The sequence below is a fragment of the Nicotiana tabacum genome, chromosome 11 (assembly GCF_000715075.1).
Source record: "Nicotiana tabacum cultivar K326 chromosome 11, ASM71507v2, whole genome shotgun sequence".
Lineage (NCBI taxonomy): Eukaryota > Viridiplantae > Streptophyta > Magnoliopsida > Solanales > Solanaceae > Nicotiana > Nicotiana tabacum.
This window is the reverse complement of record NC_134090.1, coordinates 116083926-116103124: the sequence shown is the minus strand read 5'-3', so window position 1 is coordinate 116103124 and position 19199 is coordinate 116083926.

Below are 19199 nucleotides of genomic sequence, written 5' to 3'. Positions count from 1 at the left end.
TCCTACATATCCTGGGCTAAACAGGAATCAGGTCAATGTAGTTCGGGAAGTTTTGGTAGCTAGGACTACCATGGGACTGCAATGTTACTGTTGTTGTATTCTACTTTTACTTGTTTGCTGACCTCCTTATTACACCATGCTTAAAAGAAAACAAGAAGCTAGGCTAGACTACAGATCATAAGATCTCATTTATTTGCAACTTGTTCCTGTTGCCTTGCTTTCTTGTCGGCTTGCGTTTCTTCCAGTGTTTTTCTTCCGAGACTTTGGGGATGACACTGGCCTTTTGCTTTTCTGAATACCGGTTTTCATTATTCCGTTCTGTCTGCTGGGGACATGCCTTCCTTCATTAAGCTTTGTTATGTTGGGCATAATTCAATGTTCACATGCCACTTCTTTCAAGACGCGTCTTTTCTTCCTTTTGACTCATGCGCTTGAGTTTGTGCTGGGACCTCTTGTTGCAACCTTCTGTTTTCCGGTGCTGAGGATTTTTTATTGTTTCCTGCTGGGAATTCCTGTTGTAACCTTCTACCTTCCGGTGGGTTGCTGATTTCAAGATCTGCAGTATAAGACTGAAAAGTATTCCTCTCGTTATACAGGTGGGCGCCTGGACATGAAATGAAAATGTATACCCGCATTATACTGGTGGGCGTCCTAGAAATGAAAAACTGAAATGTATGCCCGCATTATACTGGTGGGCGACCTAGCACACGAAATGAAAAACAGAAATGTATTCCTGCATTATACTGGTGGGCGACCTAGAACAAAAATGAAAAAACAGAAATGTATTCCCGCATTATACTGGTGGGCGACCTAGGACATGAAATAAAAACAGAAATGTATTCCCGCATTATACTGGTGGGCGCCTAGGACATGGAATGAAAAACAGAAATGTATACCCGCATTATACTGGTGGGCGACCTAGAACATGAAATAAAAACATAAATGTATACCCGCATTATACTGGTGGGCGACCTAGGACATGAAATGAAAACAGAAATGCATACCCGCATTATACTGGTGGGCGACCTAGAACATGAAATGAAAACATAAATGCATACCCGCATTATACTGGTGGGCGACCTAGAACATGAAATGAAAAGACAAAAAATGTATTCCCGCATTATACTGGTGGGCGCCTAATTGGTAAAGAATAATTTGAATTTGTTTCCTCGATTCTCCGAGAAAATTTTCACTTGTGGCAGAAAATTTTCTGCCCCAATTCTGGCGATCTTTCTTATGAAATAAAAACAGAAATGCATACCCGCATTATACTGGTGGGCGACCTAGAACATGAAATGAAAAGACAGAAATGTATACCCGCATTATACTGGTGGGCGACCTAGAAATGAAAAACTGAAATGTATACCCGCATTATACTGGTGGGCGACCGAGAACATGAAATAAAAACAGAAATGCATACCCGCATTATACTGGTGGGCGGCCTAGAACATGAAATAAAAACAGAAATGCATATCCGCATTATAGTGGTGGGTGACCTAGAACATGAAATGAAAAGACAAAAAATATATTCCCGCATTATACTGGTGAGCGCCTAATTGGTAAAGAATAATTTGAATTTGTTTCCTCGATTCTCCGAGAAAATTTTCACTTGTGGCAGAAAATTGTCTGCCCCAATTCTGGCGATCTTTCTTATGGCGTATCTTTAGGCCATCATCAACACTTTATTTTCCTGTTCAAATCAAAGAAAATTTATTTAGTTTTTTTTTCTTGAAATATGGCGAGTGGTCATGTCACTCCTGATGGGGATGATTGTTCCCTTTCCCTTATTCCTGTTCGGCGTTCCCAAAACTTGTTGGGGATGATGTTATTTGCTGGGGATAACATTCTGCTGGGGATGGTTTTTCCATTTATCCCTTCCCCATTTTGTATCTCAAAAATTGCTGGGGGTTATTTTGCTGAAGATGGATTTTCCTTTCTTCCCTTCCCATTCTGTGTTGTCCGACCACCTCGGAACTTGGTCGATATTCGGTCGAAGTCCTACTGGGAATCGTCTTGGAACTTGGCCCACAATTTCCTCAACATGTTTTTTTTCCGATTCTTCCCTGTACTTTCCTTGCCATTTTAGGACAATATTATTCGGCCTGGCAACCAACGTCTTTTGTCTTATTGCCTTGTCTCTGGCCTGCCCTTTTCACATTTTATGTTGTACCATTTTGGCAACTGGTAGTAAGCTCTGAAAGACCTTCCTTAAAACATAAATTTCTGGAAAAATTCTTTTAAACAAAGAAAATTAAAAGATAGAAAAAGAGAAAATCTTTCTGAATAATTGATGGGGAAAAAAAAGAAATGAACTTATCTGGGTGATATAACCGATTCCAACGATCATGTTGTGCATTCCGGATTAATCAACCCAGTCTATTTGTGTCGATCAATCTTTCTGATGTCTTCACTTGCTGGGGATAAATAGGTGCCCAATTCTTCGCAAAATGCGGATCCTTTCCGCCAATCTATCTTGTCGCCTCATAGTGCCCTTCGCGGGGTTTTCACTAACAAGGCTCTCTCATTTCTCACAGCTCCCGTAGCCTTATGGTGCCTGTGAAGGTTTTCACCGATAAGACTCTCTCATTTTGTATTTCTCAGCTTACGTCGCCTTATGGCGCCTGTGAAGGTTTTCGCCGATAAGACTCTCTCATCTTATTTTCTCAGCTGGGGATTGGAGTGTTGCCGATAAGATTTTTCTCTGCTTGGAATTCTTATGGCTATTAATTCTTTCAACTCATGATCCTCATTCAGTCGGGGACCGGCCTTTTATTCTTGGTTTTCATTTGCCTGTCTTAACACCTCTCGGATACTGATCGGGAGGTCTTTTTTGGACATCAATATAGGTTTTAGAAGAAAAGGATATAAAATTCAAAATAACTTTGAAGGGTAAAGTATTACAACTCTTGGAATCAAACTCTTTTTTTTTTTCAAAATTTAGAAACATAATTTCTGCCCCAGTTTTCTTGCTTGGGGATTTTTTCTTTTGATTTTTTTCTCCTTTTTTTTGTTACCTTATGACCGAGCCGTGAGGCGCCTACGTATCCTCTTTGAGGAATCAGGTCGAACGTAGTTCACTGACTCCTTTGTTTTCTTGCGACCTTCAATTTTTTTCATATATTTTTTCATTTTTTTCATTAATGATTCCAAGAGAGGGGTATAAAAAGATAAGTACGGCTCAAAGGGGTAAAACAAAGGTTAAAAGTGTTTGGATAGAAGAAAGAATTGCCTCCGTCATTTCATTATCCGATAAGCACTAAGTACAAACAAACAAATAAACAACAAAAGAAATTACACATAATATCTTTTGACTGCATCAGAATTGATAGTCATGTCGATGCATCTTCCTTCGACATCTGTCAGACGTAAAGCGCCGTTGGATAATACTCTGGTCACAATATACAACCCTTGCCAATTCGGGGCGAACTTGCCTTTTGCCTCAATCTGATGTGGGAGGATCCGTTTCAATACTTGTTGCCCTACTTCAAATTTCCTAGGGTGCACCTTCTTATTGTATGCTCTTGCCATTCTCTTCTGATATAACTGGCCATGACATACTGCTGCCAATCTTTTTTCATCCATTAAACTCAACTGCTCTAGTCGGGCTTTGACCCATTCATCATCGTCAATCCCGGCCTCAGCGACAATTCGAATGGATGGAATTTCAACTTCTGCTGGTATTACTGCTTCAGTTCCGTATACCAACAAATAAGGAGTCGCACCTATTGAAGTACGAACAGTAGTGCGGTATCCTAACAACGCAAATGGTAGCTTTTCATGCCATTGTCTGGATCCTTCAACCATTTTCCTCAATATCTTCTTTATGTTTTTGTTGGCTGCCTCAACCGCTCCATTCGCCTTGGGCCGATACGGGGTGGAATTACGGTGTGTAATCTTAAACTGTTCACATACTTCTCTCATCAAGTTGCTGTTAAGATTAGCACCATTGTCCGTGATTATTATTTTTGGGATCCCAAATCTACAGATGATATGGGAATGGACAAAATCCACCACTGCCTTCTTGGTTACTGACTTGAAAGTTTTGGCTTCAACCCACTTAGTGAAATAATCGATGGTTACCAGAATGAACCTGTGACCGTTCGAAGCTGCCGGCTCGATAGGCCCAATGACATCCATGCCCCATGCCACAAATGGCCATGGTGCTGACATTGTGTGCAATTCCGTTGGTGGAGAATGAATCAAATCTCCGTGTATCTGACACTGATGGCATTTTCGTACGAAACTGATACAATCATGCTCCATAGTGAGCCAATAATATCCCGCTCGCAGAATCTTCTTTGCCAACACATATCCGCTCATATGGGCCCCACAGACTCCAGCATGTACCTCTGTCATCACTATCGTGGCTTGACCTGGATCAATACATCTCAGCAATCCCAGATCTGGGGTTCTTTTGTACAACTTTCCTCCACTGAGGAAAAATCCATTTGCCAGTCGTCGAATGGCTCTCTTTTGATCTCCGGTTGCCTGCTCCGGGTATATCCCCATCCTGAGGTATTCCTTGACATCATAAAACCATGGCTCGCCATCCATTTCTTCTTCTATTATGTTGCAGTAGGCATGCTGATCACGAACCTGAATATACAACGGGTCAACATGGATTTTGTCTGGATGGTGCAACATCGATGCTAAAGTGGCCAAAGCATCGGCAACCTCATTGTGAACTCTCGGGATGTGTCTGAACTCCACTGATCGAAATCGCTTGCTCAGATCGTGCAAACATTGTCGATATGGTATAAGCTTCAAATCCCGTATTTCCCATTCACCCTGGATCTGATGTACTAGGAGGTCCGAGTCTCCCAAGACCAAGACGTCCTGAACATCCATGTCTGCAGACAATCGTAGGCCCAAAATGCATGCCTCATATTCAGCCATGTTATTGGTACAATAGAAACGTAGCTGAGCTATAACAGGATAGTGATGTCCTGTTTTTGAAATAAGTACTGCTCCTACTCCAACTCCTTTTGCATTCGCAGCCCACGTCGAAGAAAAGCTTCCACCCTGGTTCCTCATTCAGTTCTAACTCCTCTATATGTATCACTTCTTCATCTGGAAAATACGTCCTCAAAGGCTCGTATTCTTCATCAATAGGATTCTCAGCCAAGTGATCGGCCAATGCTTGGGCTTTCATGGCCGTCCTCGTCACATAGACAATGTCGAACTCTGTGAGTAATATCTGCCATTTTGCCAATCTTCCTGTGGGCATAGGCTTCTGGAAAATATACTTTAATGGATCCAGGCGTGAAATAAGGTAAGTAGTATGTGACGACAGATAATGCTTAAACTTCTGTGCTACCCAAGTTAGAGCACAACATGTCTTCTCAAGTTGAGTGTACTTATTCTCATAGACTGTAAACTTCTTGCTGAGATAATAGATGGCTTGCTCTTTTCTTCCTGTGATGTCGTGTTGACCCAACACGCAACCAAACGAATGATCCAGGACCGTTAGATAAAGGATTAATGGCCTCCCCGACTCAGGTGGAACCAACACAGGTGGATTGGATAAATATCCTTTGATCTAGTCAAATGCCTCCTGACATTCTGCCGTCCATTCTATCGCGACATCTTTCCTCAGCAATCGAAAGATGGGTTCACAAGTCGTTGTGAGCTGAATGATGAATCTGCTGATATAGTTCAACCTTCCCAACAGACTCATTACTTCTGTTTTGTTCCTCGGTGGCGGCAATTCATGGATGGATTTGATCTTTGACGGATCCAACTCAATGCCTCGCCGACTGACGATAAATCCCAACAGCTTTCCAGATGGAACACCAAATGCACATTTGGCTGGGTTGAGCTTAATGTCGTACCTTCGAAGTCTTTGGAAAAACTTCCTAAGGTCTGCTACGTGGTTTTCCTGACGCTTGGATTTGATGATCACATCATCTACGTACACTTCGATCTCTTTGTGTATTATATCATGGAACACAGTAGTCATTGCTCTCATGTACGTTGCCCCAGCGTTCTTCAAACCGAATGGCATTACCCGATAGCAATATGTCCCCCATGGCGTAATGAAAGCTGTTTTCTCTGCATCTTCTTCATCCATCAGAATCTGATGATACCCGGCGTAGCAATCCACAAAGGAGCCGATTTCTCGTCCGGCGCAATTGTCGATCAAGATATGGATATTGGGCAATGGAAAGTTATCTTTTGGGCTTGCCCTGTTCAGATTGCGGTAGTTCGACGCATACCCTGATCTTCCCATCTTTCTTTGGTACTGGCACCACATTAGCCAACCAATCAGGATATCGAGTGACCCGAATAACCTTTGCTTGCAGCTGCTTGGTTACTTCTTCTTTAATCTTCACACTCATATCTGTCTTGAACTTCCTCAGTTTCTGCTTGACGGGAAGGCATGCCGGGTCAGTGGGCAATTTGTGAACCACTAGCTTGGTGCTTAAACCCGGCATGTCATCATACGACCATGCAAAAACATCTTTAAACTCAACGAGTGCTTTGATTAATTCTTCCCTGATGCCAGGCTCAATGTGGATACTGATTTTGGTTTCTCGGACATTATCCGCATCCCCTAGATTTACAGCCTCGGTGTCATTCAGATTAGGCTTGGGTTTCTCTTCAAATTGGCATAGTTCTCGGTTTATTTCTTCGAAGGCTTTATCCTCATCATATTCAGACTCATCGTCACAATCGATCTCTTGTATCATTAAATCAGAGTCAGATTGATTTATTAGACTAGGTCGAAGATCCGTCGTGCATGTCATGTCATTAGAACCAGTAAAAAGAGAACTGTTCAGAAAGAGAAAAGAATAAAACAAAATTAAAATGAGACAAGAAAAGAATTTTATTAAAAATGCGGGATAACAGGGTTCACACTTTTACAAGACAAAATGAGATTTGGATTACACCCTGAATAATCCTAAAACAAGAAAGCTAAGCCTACTACCAGGACTCTCCCCGAGTAGGAAGAGGAGTAACCGTCCAATTGTTGGTTTTGGCCTCAGGCCCCATAAACTGTATGTCTGTTCCGCTGGAACCCTCTTTGACTTCTACCATATTGACATCAATGAACAATCTTTTGAAGCTCTGATTCAGATCCCCGTCAATCCTAATCAAAGGCCCGAGAATTTTCGGGATCGGTGACCCCTTGGCGCTTGCTCTAACAAAAGATCTTGAGAGACGTGGCACAGGTTTGGGAAGAAACCAAACTTTCTTCTTCATTTTCCGCACTCGCTTTACATCTGCCGCAGTTGGTTTGAACCCCAACCCAAAGGTCTCCAAATTCTTGGGCAAGGAAACAGGTTGAACAATTCCCTGAAGCTCAGCTCCCAAGCCTTTTCCTGGTACAAACCCATTACCCAGCATTTCTGAAACCATCATGACCGTTGCGGAAGCTACCCTAGGGTGCTGAATGATTTCACCCTCAGGGATCTTGTTTGCCGACACTGCATCAAAAATCTGGTAGACCCAGGGACCTTTGTCATCATTGGTCTCTATGAAGGGTACAATGGCGCCTCCTATGGTGCACGCAGTGTCCTCGCCGTGCAACACGACCTCTTGTCTATCCCACTCGAACTTGACCATCTGATGCAAGGTGGATGGCACGGCTTTGGCTGCATGGATCCACGGTCGTCCCAACAGAAGGTTATAAGATACCGCGGCATCTAATACCTGGAATTCCATGGTAAACTGGACTGGACCGATGGTCAACTCAAGTACAATATCCCCCATGGTGGCTGTTCCATTTCCGTCAAATCCTCGGATGCAAATGCTATTCTTATGGATTCTTCCATGGTCGATCTTCAACTGGTTCAGGGTGGATAATGGACAAATATTGGCGCTTGAGCCATTATCCACCAATGCCCGAGTAACTGCCGAATCTTCACATTTGACAGTTAGGTAGAGAGCTTTATTATGCTCCGTGCCATCCACTGGCAGATCATCATCTAAAAATGTTACCATGTTCACCTCGAAAATTTTGTTGGCAATCGTTTCCAGGTGATTTATAGAAATCTCGTTGGGCACATGAGCTTCATTTAGTATCTTCTTCAGGGCCCGACGATGTTCATCCGAATGGATTAGTAATGATAGCAGCGAGATCTGGGCTGGTGTTTTCTTCAACTGTTCGACCACGGAGTAATCCTGCACTTTCATCTTCTTTAAGAATTCCTCAGCTTCTTCTTCTGACACAGGTTTCTTTGTTGCAGCTGGATTGGGTCTTCTCAACTCCGCCGGAGCAAAACACCGTCCTGATCGAGTCAGTCCCTGCGCCTCACAACTATTCTCCTCCACTTGTTGTCCCTTGTACATCACCACTGCCTTCTCGTACTTCCAAGGCACGACCTTGCTATCAATCACTGGTGTTTGGACTACTGGCTTTATGATGACCGGTTCCCTGCAGACCCCCTTCACAACAACCACGGGTGTAGATGATGCTCCCATTATTACCAACTTGGCTGGTTCTGGTTTCCTTGTAGCGGCAGATGGATTCTTCCCCAATATCACCACTGGCTTGACATCTTCCCCCTTCAACTGTACCCCTGCTTCCTCATCAATCGATTTTTCTTTCGAAGTGGCACGGATCATCATCACTGTCTGTGAGGGTTTCTTCGGCTCCTCTCTTTCGTGCACAAGCTCGATCATGTGGGCTTCGGGGTGCTTTGGCAATGGGTTCTGGTTAATGTTGGGTGCCTCCGGGGCCTGTACCTCGATCTTGTTGGTATCAATAAGATCTTGTATCGCATGTTTCAGCCTCCAACATTTCTCGGTATCATGTCCGGGAGCTCCCGAACAATATTCACATCTTACCGAGTGATCCATATTTTGGGGTAAGGGATTTGGCAATCTAGGCTCAACAGGATTTAATAAACCCAAATGCCTCAATTTTTGGAACAAGGCAATATAAGTTTCCCCCAACTCAGTAAAAGTTCTTTGCCTCTGCAATCTTTCATTTCTGGAGGCCGGATTTCCCCTGAAACCCATACCTGGAGGGTTCCTGTAGGCTCTTGGCGGTGGATAGGTGTTTTGTGGTGGTGGGTAGGTGTTATGTGGAGGTGGGTATGTATTGTGGGGAGACGGCACACGCCATTGTGGGCGAACTGGAGGTTGGGTGTATGTCTGGGCTTGATGAACGGTGAAATATTGTTCTTGTGGTGGGTAGTAGGGTTGTGGAGGGTAATTTGGAATGTGTGGGTAGTTTAGACGATGGGGTCTGGGTTGGTAATGAGGGGAAGGACCTCTAGATCTGGACCAATTGTCGGCCTCTATTGTCGTGACCTCCTCTCTCCTTTTCTTTCCTAGCTCACCTCCCGTGCCGCTCTGAATGGCCTGAGTTGTTGCCTTAATTGCCGAGTAACTCAGGATCTTATTGGACTTAAGTCCCTCTTATATCATACCTCCCATTTTCACCACTTCATTGAATGATTTGCCAACTGACGTCACCAAGTGACCAAAGTAAGTTGGCTCGAGAGTTTGTAGAAAGTAATCCACCATTTCTCCCTCTCTCATTGGGGGATCAACTCTGGCTGCCTGTTCTCTCTATCGGAACCAAAATTCCCGGAAGCTCTCTCCGGGTTTCTTCTCAAGCTTTAGTAATGTGAGACGGTCTGGGACTATCTCAAGGTTGTATCAGAAATGTCCTGCGAAAGCCTGTGCCAAGTCATCCCAGGTGTACCACCTGCTCGGATCTTGTCTTGTATACCACTCTAATGCGGACCCGCTCAGACTCTGGCCAAAGTAAGCTATCAATAGCTCATCTTTGCCCTCTGCTCCCCTCATTTTGCTACAAAACCCCGTAGATGTGCCATAGGATCGCCATGCCCTTCGTATAAATCGAACTTGGGCATCTTGAACCCTTCTGGTAATTGAACGTCAGGGAAAAGGCATAGATCCTTGTAAGCCACACTGACCTGGTTGCCTAACCCGTGTATGTTCCTGAAGGACTGCTCCAGGCTTTTAAATTTCCGCATCACCTCGTCCTGCTATGGGCTCTTAGCCGGCTTTTCAATCTCCGTCGGGACCTCAAAGTGGGGATTATAGGTATGTGGCTCGGGTGCTTTAAATGTAAGTTCAGGGGGGTAATATTGTGTGTCGTGAGCCTGAAACAACGGCTCACTGGATGATCTGTGCAATGGGGCTGGGGGAGGTGCCACAAAGACGGGAACATTTGGTGGAGGAGGGTTTTGAGTGGGTGGTGGAGCTTGGGAATCATAAGCCTCTCTTCCTTGATAATAGTGATGGCTTGGGAAACTTGTTGAAGGACCGGGAGAGGGGTATTCCGGCGTGTGTACTGGTTGGAGGGTAGGAGTAACGGGTAGTTCCTGCCCCTTCTGGGCTCTAGCTAAGGCTATCTGCATTTCATTCATTTCCAGCCTCATTTTTTCCATTTTCTCCAGGGCTTCCTTCAGCATCTGATTGGCTGTCTTTTCCGACTCAACGCTGTTGTCTGACCCAGTCATGCTTTCTGGTATAGGACCTTTCGATCTTGTTTGATAATGGTATGGTGCCAGTACGCTCTAACAAACTAACTGGTATGATTGGTAAAACAACAAACTTGTTAGTGTTAGAGTCTTAACAAATATTGTAATTGCACGTTGGGAGATGCAATGCTCTTAGGCAGTTAATCATTTCTAACATGCTTTTGCTCTGACCGCATGCATAATCCCGGTTTATTTTGTTCTGACAGATATACATATATATATATTTATATATATATATATATATATATTTTCATAATTACGGTCGAATCCTATAGAGATTGCCTACGTATCGTGACCCCGCACGAATCAGACCAAGCGTAGTTCGTGCATCCATAAAATAAAGACCCAATTTTACATTTTGTTACCCAAATATGCTATTACAAACTATTATTTGAAAGAAAACAAATGAAATACAGACTCCACACTATTAACAATGTTTGAAGAGAACATAGGGGTAGACAACAAACTCTGAAAAACAAACAAGTGCAGACTTGAACTAGGGATACATTAAAGATTTCAATTTAGGTGCCCACGAGGCATCGTTCGGCCTTTCCGCGGGCTTTGGTGTAAGGCCCCTTTTCAAGTTCTTCAACTCATTCATGATCCGGTGGACGTAGCCCATGATGGAGGCAAGAAGGGTATCACGAGGTATTTGCTCACATGCTAGGCATCTCATGTAGATGTAGTGCCCAATCTCATCAATCCTACCTCAGTTATTATCCCTTTCTATGCACAGCTGTTCTATCCGTTGATTCTTTAGTCCCAATATTCGAGTATTGTCAATGAGCTGATCTTGGAACCTCTCCATTTGTTCTTCCATTCGGGCTATTGTCTCATAGAAGCGTTCCCTATCTGTTCTAGCATCCCGGGCTTGTTTAAGGACCCGATTATTGAGAATGGAGTTTATTTCTCTCAATGTTGTAACACTAATTTCGTAGTCCCTTTTCACTTGCCATAGGTGCTCTCTCCGTGCTGCTATAACTTTTGCCCACCTGATCCGCATTCTTGCTATACAAGCCTCAGATCTCTCCAAGTCTTCTCGGCTTTTGCTGACCTGACTCCTCAACTCTGCTATCAACCTCGTATCAGCCCGGCTTCTCAGTTGGTTGTTGGCATCCATTTTCATCCTCCGGATCTGAGCTTTGAGGTTCTCGCTTTCTCTGGTTAATCTGTTCTTTTTTCCCTTGTCGGCAGCAACCTGCACTTTGTTCTTAAATTTTAGATCCTTAATCTGTTGTTTCAGCTTGCCTATTTCGGCAAGATATTCCCGCTCTTTGGCCAACCGATCCCAATGTTCTTGTGAAGCCTTGGCAAACTCTTGAAGGTGAGATGTTTTAGCCGGCCTTCCAGACGACATTTCCCCTTTGTACCAAGCCTGATATCCAGGTGAAACTTCCCTTCTTGCTTGATTCAACACACAAGTATTTGCCTCTAAGTATTGACATTGGCTCCAAATCTGGCGGACCCTCGCTTCAGGAAACTGACCATCAGAACTGATCTCAATTACCTGAGTGCTTAAATCCTCATCTTTGGGCACTATCTGACACCTCCCAAGTTGCCTCAAAACCCGATACGGCGCATAAGGTTGAATGCTCTTAAGTCCCATCAAGAGAAAATGGGGTCTAGCTGCTGGCATGTATATGACTTCGTCGATCGGTAACCATCCCAGTGTCCACTGTATTTGACTGGCGTTGAGGGTCCGGAAATATGAAGTCCATGCCGAGACTCCTTCAGGTAGGCGGGCCTCATTAATTCTGGTATAGAACTCCTCTATGCATGTCTTAGGAACTAGGCTCGGTGACATAGGTGTTCGGTCATCCACATTTGCAACAACAAGTTACAACCTTCAAAAAAGTTTCCTCCGGCTTGGCAGGCCGTGAGAGCTCGGAACATATCAGATACAATCATCGGTGCCAGCGTGCTATCTTTTTGAGTGAGCAAAGTAGTGACGACCCCAGCTATCTTTATGTCAATATTCCCGTCTTTTCTCGGTAAAATTAAAAGCCCTAAGAAGGTTATCATGAAAGCAACCCGTCTATGTTCGTCCCACTTTCGACGGTTACTTTTGCTGCACAACTTGTTTTCTGGCTTGTCGAATCCTCCTATGTGGCCATATCTTTGGTATATGAAGCTCAGAGTGCAAAAACCTTTTGCCAAATCAGGGTTATGGATTGTTCTGACTATCTTTAACGAATCCAGAAACCGGTGCACTGCTACGGCTCTTGGAGCAACCAGGTATTTGTGCCTCAACGGAACCTCAGTACTGCCGATATACCCTGCTATTTCCTCTAAAGTTGGGGTGAGTTCAAAGTCCGAGAAATGGAAGACATTGTGCGCAGGGTCCCAGTAAGGGACTAGGGCTCTTATAATATCTCCTCGAGGCCTGATGTCCAACAAACTCGTGAGACCTTTCAAATGTTTCTTGATTTCGTCATGCCCTTCTTTCCCTAAATCACTCCACCATAGCCGCAACTGGAGGGGAATTTTATTCATGATTGAAAAAGGTTCATTCTGAATCGTGCTCATTCTGCACATTTATTAATATGATTAAACAAAAGAAAATTTATTTGACTCAAAATGATTTGATTATTTTCCTAAAAAAATAGATCTTCCGAACACGACCTTTCAGCACTTCAGGGACAAAGATTTTAAGGTTGTGCGAGTAAAAAAAAATGACAAAAGTGGCCATTTATACAAAGTCAGCCTTCCGGCGTTCCTTTTGGGAGAATTCGGCTTTTGATAAAAAACGGCATCACCCGACTCTGTGACAGAAAATTAAAATTTTGACATATATTTTTTCGATTTTTTACAAAATGGGAGGTTGGACCCGAAGAGGGTTGCCTACGTATCTCACGTCCTGTGAGAATCAAACCGGCGCAGACATAAACTAAACTTGTAAACAAGACTCCTTTTTTTTTCAAATAAATTAAACTAAAAAAATAAAACATTTTTATTTTTATTTTTCAAAATTTTGGCAGGGTTTTGATACTTTTTGGACTTTTGGTTTTATTTTTCTAAAAAGTAGTTATCTCCCTACACTGCTATTTTTCTCTTCTTCCTTTTTTTTCCACAATTTATCTTAAAAATTGATGATTTCAGAAGCCGGTCAGCATGAAGATCTGAAGCAAATAAATATGCAAATCAAACAGGATGCAGCAGGGTGGTCTTTTTCTATTACAGGTTGCTAGTCCTAGACGGACCCAACCTCTGTGTTGAGTCCCCTAAGTCAAATGCAATGTGATGCAAATAATCGTTCCTACTAGGGATCCGGCATGAAGTCACGTTATTCTATGTTCAAAACCTGGGTCGGTGTTCTAGACAGTGTACCCGAGCGGACAACTCGAGCTGAGGAAATAGCTCCTTTCCGAGAACCAAAAGGCCAGCCGGCTTAGAAACTTTCCGAGCCTCTTTTATTCAGGGTATGACACTAACAGAATAGGGAGTCTTAACCAGTAAGCACATCCCCGGAGGTAAGAAAAGAAGGTTTCGGCATAGTTTATATGTACAGTTCAAATAATATCAAAGCAGTAAAAAGCATCATTTTGCACATTTAGGCCAAAACATGTAATAAGATCAGATAATAAATAAAACCAAATATAACAATTCATCTAAGCTCGAATTTCTAACCCTGAACCAGTGGTTCTGGGTTTACGTTATCCCCAGCGGAGTCGCCAGAGCTGTCACACCTCCTTTTTCCGCCCCCGCGAGGGGCGTAGGAGTTTTTTTCAATTAAAGGACAATCAAAACGGGATTTGTTTATTTATTTCAGAGTCGCCACTTGGGAGATTTAGGGTGTCCCAAGTCACCAATTTTAATCCCGAATTGAGGAAAAAAATGACTCCATATTACAGTCTGCGTACCAGAAATCCGGATAAGGAATTCTGTTAACCCGGGAGAAGGTGTTAGGCATTCCCGAGTTCCGTGGTTCTAGCACGGTCGCTCAACTGTCATATTTGGCTTGATTATCTGATTTAATACATGTTGAACCTCTGTGCAAAATTTAACTTTTAACCGCTTTTATCATTATTCTTATTATTATTTTATACAAGAATTACAACGTCGTGAAAATGCATCTCGAACCACGTCACAACCAGTGTACACGTGATTTGTTGACGCATTTTGACTCCGTCAAGATCGGGATTTGGGTTACATAAATGCACACCCATATTTAAGAAAATAACCTTATTAAATATGTGCCAAAAGACTACGCGATATTATACTTTTAGGTAGGACCGTGAAATTTACTAAATGGCCCATCCCGGGATCTAAGTATTTTTTTTAAAAAAAATAAATAAATGAGATTGGAGAATCCTGCAAATTTTTGTATTGTTTACATCTATTTATTTTTAGCGAAATCCTTCCTTATTTTATGAATATCCTTTAATGACTACATTTTTATTATTACTAAGTTTATCTATAAATATAAAATCAATCTCTACATACTTAAAAATAACATATTAAATAGAAGAGAAAAACAAATATTAATGGAAAGTAATAAAAATTATAATTATAAATACAACATGGAATTGTCAAATAATTTTTTTTTTTTAAAAAAACTAATAATCCCATAGTCGGATTAAAAATCATATTGTTAGATGACTTGAGCTATTGAAATTAATTATTTACAAATACTGAAAATTAGAAATAGTCTTGATTACTAAACCGTATTTCTAAAAATTAAATAATTTAACCTTAACTAACCTTGTTTTAATTCAAATCCTGTCCTAATACTTGATTCGCAAAATTAATTCATGTTTTAACTGAATTTAGCTACATGATTCCGATTAACTTAACGTTGGCGATACTAAAACCCTTATGAATAAGGAACTTAATCAATTTTGCCAAACTGATTTAATAAAGCTATTTTTACGTTATTTTCTTCTATTTTAATTATTTGACAGTTTAATCAGTAATGAACATGCTTAAATATATACTACCTAATAATCAGGTTAAAGCAAAGCATTATTTAATACATCGCTATAATATGCCTAATTATGCAAAACAACGGCGATTTACAGAATAATAATACATGAAATAACATAAATGCAATTAATAAAAAAAACTAAATTAAAAATTTAAACTTCCATTCTTCATTTTCAGCTTACAAAAGGTCAAAATTACAGTTGTGTACCTGGTATTGTCAATATAAGAAGAAGAAAGTCAGCCACGTAGTACGTAACACATCAACAACAATAATAACCAGCAATCCAGTCAACAGAAATCCCAGTGACAGATTTGAAAATCAAAATAAAATCCAGAAACACCAACAACAAACAAAGGACAGAAACCAAGGGAATTTTCAGATTTTGAAAGGCTAATTAATGTTTAACCCTTCTTTTCTAAACCCGTATATCAGAATATTTATCAGGTGTGTACTACTCTCTCTTCTAATTTCCAGCTCCTTTTTTATTTGTATTTTTTTTCTTTTTTTTTCTTGAAAGTTTTAATCTTTTTCGGAATTTTCTTTCTCTCTTAAATATTCAGCTTTTTTCTCTCTCTATCTCTATCTTCTCCCCTAAAATCTGATCAAGCCTCCTATATATATCACATCCCCAAACCCTTTAATTAATTAATAAAACAACCATTTTCTCCTACCAAACCCATTATCTTCCCACTCATCCCCATTTTAATCCCACTAAATTAAACAAATATATCAACCCACCCCATTACATCTTGTCCCCCATGCTTATCATAAACAATTACCATATTCCCCTCTACTATATTATGTCTTGTCCCCCATTATATTAAACAATTATATCACCTATACCCCATTATCTTTTGTCCCCCATGCTTAACATAAAGAATTATTCAAAATGTTCAATTCCCAAACTACCCCTCCGACCTTATTGCAATTATCATTTTACCCCTGAATGTACTGCAATTTACCAAACTACCCCCATCAGCTATAACCAATCAATTAATCAAACTCAACCAAAATATAGCCAATATGACCAATTTTTACACAAATTCGAACAACAAATTCGAACTAAATGATGAACAACAAAGAACAACTAAAATTTTGATTGAACAATATTTTTAGCAACAAACAAACCTACTTTCAGATTCAACAACAACTACAACAAACAAGTATATTCAGATTTCTAAATTCAATAATCATTTGATCTTAAAATCAAATCTAACAACATTACAACCAACAATTCCTATATTAAACTTAAACAAGATTATGAGACAAACTCAAGAAATAATCATAAATGATAAACAATAAACAAGAAAATCAAACTTATACTAATTTCGGATTCAAGAACAATCAAACAAAGTATGGACATAAATGAAAAAATTCAACAACAATAACAAGCAAGTTTTATTCAAATTCGAATTAAACTTGTATTAAGCTTAAACAAAACAAATAAACTTATTCAAATCACTAAACTTCAAATAATCAATTTAACTTCAACTTAAATCAAACAAACATCATAACAAAAATGAACGATTCACACTAAAATAAAACACTCGAGATTAAATTACTTGATGAAGAACTAACAAACTTCAAACATAATAAACACGAATCTGTCACCTTCATGAATTTATCAATAAATCCAAACAAATCGGGGGTGCAACAAGGCTGTCATTTCTATGTAAAGCATTTACAAATTAACAACAGGCATTAAGAATGGAGAAACGGAACCTTTCGTTGAACGACCAACTCGAGTTGACATACAAAAGACTCGACGGACCAAAGCTTGAACAAATGACGACACTGGTCGTTCGTGGCTGTGTCGACGTAGTGGATACAGTAGAAGCTCGATGTTGAGGCGACGTAATGGCAGCCATGGCTGCCTGTGTCGATGAGGCAGAAGCTGGACGAGGCAGCCATGTCCATGCTGAGTCGACGAGGCAGAAGCTGGAGCAGCTGGACGACGCAGCAGGGGCGATGGCATCCGTTTGGTCGCCGCTGGTTCTCGCAACTGTGGTCGGAGCTCGCGACTATGGTCGCGCTGGCTGGGGTTCGACGACGACGATGATGGAGGCTGGGAGCTGCTGGGTGCATCGACGGGCAGACATGGGAGGGCAGCTTGTAAGCTTTGAAGAAGAAGAAGGTAAGAGAGGGGCGGGTGGGATTTTTCAACAGTGAATTTTTTTTTTAGGGTTTTGTCTTTTTGAAATGAAAGATATGAAAATAGGGGTGTTGGGTCTTTGGATTGGGTCGACCCGTTTTGAAATGGACCGGGTCGTGTGGAAGGTTGGACAATTGTTTGGGCCTGGGGTTGAAATTCGAAGAAGTGGCCCAATCCGATTTTTCTTTGTATTTTTGCTCTCTTTTCTTCTTTTATTTTTCTAAAACTAAATTTTAAAAATTCTTAAATTATTATTAAGAACTAAAATAAGTTATAAAAGCACAAATTAACTCCCAATAACAATTAACGCACAATTAAGTAATAATTAAGCATAAAATTGCATATTTGGACATTAAATGCTAAAAATGCAAAAGATGTCTATTTTTTGTAATTTTAAATTTTTGTAAAACAAACTTAATTACTAACAATTGTAGAATTAAATCCTACATGCAAAATGCGATATATTTTTGTATTTTTATTAATTTAACAAATAAACATGCACAGACAAATACAAATAATTATCCAAAATGTCACAAAAATTCTCAAAATTGCACACCAAGGAAAATCATTTTATTTTGAATTTTTTGGGAGTAATTCTCATATAGGGCAAAAATCACGTGCTTACAAGACTTATTTATTGAGATTTTTGTCTTCGAGTTGCATAGTTGATTCAACTGTAATATCTTTAAACTAATTGTGTTATTGCATTGTTTAATTATATGTTTTGTATCAACGAATATTGCTGCACATATGAAATATCAGTTCTGTTCGAGGTAATTTATTTTCTTAATCATGTGTACATCTCAATTCTCAATCAACAAACAGAAAATACGCCAATATATTTGTACAATATTCTTGTTTTTTAAAAGTTGAGAAATCTTTAGGGAAGTTAGTATTTCCCAACAATAAATTAAATACTGAGAAAAAATCGAATAGTACTCATGGTTTGGTGAAAGGTGCATGTCAAATTTCTGATGTTTCTTTTCCATTCTATCGTAGTGAAAGTTTTTTAGTATTTACCATCATATTTGGTAAACAATAGATGTTTGGTGAATTAAAAATAAATAGCAGAGAGGAAGAGAGTTGACGTTAAATCTGATTTTCACGCTAATTTAAAATGATGAAACACTTGTGGCTGAAACTGTTCCCATAAATCATCCTTCCTCGAACCTCTTTTCTAATATCCCACAGTGGTACTAATTGATAGGGATCGACTATCTGGAAGACCTATTGTACTAAAACTAGATTACATATTTTAAAAATCGTTACCACTAATAATATGGAATATAGGCAATAACTTTATATTCATGTGTTACTTTTATTTGAGGATATGTGGTTGTAATAAACCGGCTCTTTCACTATTATTAATCTATAAACTATAAAATAAAATAAAAAACCAATATGAAATGTTGAACGACTCTTTCACATTTTACATATATTTTGTGTTTGCAAAGAAAACTCTTTACTAAATATGTTTCAGTTTGAATAGAAGTAGCGTATACGTGTACGTATATATAGATGAAACAAACGTATACATGTTCCTTTGATATGTGGATTATTGATGGAATCCTTTTTGAAGTATTGAAGGAAGAATCCTTTTTTATTTAGAGGAATTACTAAGGCCTAGGGCCTACTAAAAAGTGACTCATAGAAGATAATTATT